Genomic DNA, 3493 nt, shown 5'->3' with positions numbered 1-3493 from the left:
AAACTTGACTAATTACATTGTAATAGATTTCACATCTCTGCATTTTGCTATCAAAAACAACTTTAAATGCAGCTGAGAAAGGGCATCACAGAGGCACACACGGATATCCTGTTTTCTTATAGACAGAAAAAAATGTTTAGCATATTAAAATTGTGCTTTACATCAGTTGTTTTGGCACTGCAGGGACCCAGACATATAAGCGATGCATCTAGCCTCCCCTTCGCAATGAGCCTTCTGACGCTCATCGCAGAAGGACATGGGGAGGGGCGTCACTTCAGGCTGCTATTTGATCATCTCTGATTTGGTGGGTTTTGTTGGGAAGAAGCAGTTTACGACCATCAGAAACCAGACTTCTCGGAAACTTATGAGCTCTGTTTTGAAGGAGTGTGTGATGAGAAAATGGTATTCATAGGATGATAAGGAAAAAAGAAAAATGATTCTCTTTACCTAAAAGGATGATTTTAATGTGAACTGCTCTTTGTGTTTAGTCACACACACAATTTAGTTTTTATGAAGAGCACAAAAACTAAAGCTATATTATACAGATAGAAAATAAGGGTATTAAATTAATTAAATAGTTTTCATTTTTTCTTTATTCTGTAAACTATCAAATCAGTTTTCACATGAATTTAGAAATTATAACAACTACAATAGTTAAATAATCTATGTTTTAGATAATAAAAACTCTATTTAAAATTTCATGATATTCAAAGTGGCATTTTTATCATAGCAATTTTCTTTCAAAGAGATGAAACATTATTGTCAGTAGCATTTTATTTTGTAGAAATGAGAAAATTAAAGTGCAGTTATCTTTTCTTACATCTAAATTAAGCAACCAAAAGTATAAAATGTCAGTTGAACTAATAATTATATTTGAGGAATTACATTTTAGAACCCATGAAATACCTATGGAAATTGGAAAAAATAATAATAATTTTCTCTCAACAGATAAGACTGTTTTATTTACCTAAAGTTGTTTAGAACAAAACATATTTTCTAACTGTGTAAACTTGTCTCTTATATGGTGATTGAATTATGTTTGTGACTAACATAAAAGTATTAGGGTTCCCCAGAGAAACAGATCCGTGTGTGTGTGTGTGTGTGTGTATACACACATATCTGTTATACGAATTGGCTTATGTGAGTGTGGAGACTGAAAAATCCTGTAATCTGTTATCTTCAAGCTGGGAGCCTGGAAAGCTGATTTTGTAATTCAGTGTGAGTCCAAAAGTCTGAAAACCAGGAGCAGAGACGCCCTGGCGTAGAAGAAAAGCATCTCAGCCTGAGCACATAGAGCAAATCTGCAGTTCCTTCCCACTTTTGCTGTAGTCAAGCCCTCAAGAGATGAAACGATGCCACACATATTAGTGATGGTGGTCTTCTTTACTCAGTCTACAGATTCAAATAATTGTCCCTTGAGAAACACCTTCACAGATAACACTGAGAAGTAATGTTCTATTAATACCAGCTATCTAGCTATCTTTTAGCTCAGTCAAATTGACCATAAAATTAACCAGTCCAAGGTGGTACCAGGATAATAAAATATGTGAGATAGGAAATGTTTGTTGATATCCTCCCTAGATTTTCCATTCTACCATCAGATCCTTTCATGGGCATCCAGGCCTGAATTTCAATTTAACTGAAATTCATTGACTATTCACTCAGTTCTTACCTGGTTTCCTCTTTTCCTCTCATCGACTATACTTGAAGATCTTCTGTAAATCAGTCTGTTCTTTAATATGTATTCCTTTCTATTTTCTCCTTCTCCATCTTGCTATTCTGGAGGATGATTTACATGCTAAAATAATGAAAATAACCCAGTTGAATTCTGTTAGTTGACTATAAACCTGGTTAGTTTTATAGTTCCTAGTTATAGTTCAATAGTTCCACTCTAAAATAAAGCTTCTCTATGAGCAACTTAAACTAGAATAGAGATTTTTAAAATGATTTCTGAGCCTGCTGTACCCTGAAACCTCTGTATTTGCCCAGTTTTAGATATATACTTTTCTGGGATCTTAGCACCAAGTTTTACTGTGCTTTCTTTGTGTGCAGATCTCCATATAGATCTTAAAATAGCATATTTCTTATTTCACGCTTAAAGAGGCATCTCTTAGCTCATGCTCATATCTTTTACTAAACTTTATATATGTTTTTTGACTTAGAACAATAACCACTGTTCTCATGGATCTGTGGTTGGATGTGTGTGTGCTCAGTTGCTCAGTCATGCCCCACTCATTGTGACTCCACGAACTATAGCCCTCCAGAGTCCTTTGTCCATGGAATTTTCCAGGCGAGAATATTGGAGTGCTGCTGCTGCTGCTGCTAAGTCACTTCAGTTGTGACTCTTAGTGACCCCATGGACCACAGCCTACCAAGCTCCTCCATCCATGGGATTTTCCAGGCAAGAGTACTGGAGTGGGTTGCCATTGCCTTCTCCATACTGGAGTGGATTTTGCTATTTCCTATTCCGGGGGAACTTCCTGACCCAGAGATGGAACCTGGATTGAACCTGCATCTCTCTCATCTCCTGCATTGGCAGGCAGCTTCTCCACCACTGCTCCACCTGGAAAGACCCGTGGTTGTATGAGAGCTTGCTGATCTAGGCTAGCCCGGACTCAGATGATCTGTTTCTGCTCCAAGCAACTATATTCTATTCCTTCTCCTACAACTAGTGGATCCGTTCCGGCATTTTTTTTCCCCCCAAGGCAATGTCAGAAGCACAAGAAGGAAAAGAGAAATATATTAGACCTTTCGAGGTCTAGGCTCGGAACTGGCATGGCGTTACTTCTGCCTTATTCTATTGGCCAAAACGTAGACTTCTACTTTTTACAGAAGTTTTAGATGCACATCAATACTGAGCAGAAAGGACAGAGTTCCCATAGACCACCTTCCCCAACCCATGCAAATAACTTCTCCGTTAACAGCATCCTCCTCAGCTCAAGTGGTACATTTGTTACAACTGATGGACAAACATTGACACATCATTACTGCCAAAGGTTCATAATTTTCATTAGGATTTAGTCTTGAATTTGTACATTCTATGAATTTAGACAAATGTATAATGAAGTATATCCCTCTTTACAGTATTGTGCAGAGTAGTCTCACTGCATTCAAATTCCTCTCTGCTTTGCCCCTTGTTCTTCCCTGGTGGCTCAGAGGTTAAAGCGTCTGCCTGGAATGTGGGAGACCCAGGTTCGATCCCTGGGTTGGGAAGATCCCCTGGAGAAGGAAATGGCAACCCACTCCAGTACTCTTGTCTGGAGAATCCCATGGAGGGAGGTGCCTGGTAGGCTACAGTCCATGGGGTTGCAAAGAGTCGGACACGAATGAGCGACTTTACTTACTTACTTACTTGCCCCTTGTTCCTTTCTCTATCCTACCCTCTGGCAAGAACTGATCTTTTTGCTGACTCCATAGTGTTGTCTTTCCAAGAGTGTTGTTTTTCTAAGTGTGTCGTATTGTTGGAATCACACATTCCAACTCAAATCCTTTT

The 3493-nt window shown here is 38.6% G+C and overlaps 1 non-coding gene across 1 annotated transcript; it reads left to right on the top strand.

Moving 5' to 3' along the window:
* Positions 1 to 3141: 3141 nt before the first annotated feature.
* On the top strand, positions 3142 to 3213 carry TRNAS-GGA. Its single transcript has one exon. It is a non-coding gene; the product is annotated as a tRNA-Ser (tRNA).
* The last annotated feature ends 280 nt before the right edge of the window (positions 3214 to 3493 follow it).

Source organism: Oryx dammah, unplaced genomic scaffold (assembly GCF_014754425.2).
Source record: "Oryx dammah isolate SB20612 unplaced genomic scaffold, SCBI_Odam_1.1 HiC_scaffold_19, whole genome shotgun sequence".
NCBI classification, from domain to species: domain Eukaryota; kingdom Metazoa; phylum Chordata; class Mammalia; order Artiodactyla; family Bovidae; genus Oryx; species Oryx dammah.
The sequence above is the reverse complement of the archived record's forward strand: the minus strand, read 5'-3'. Positions and strand labels throughout refer to the sequence as shown.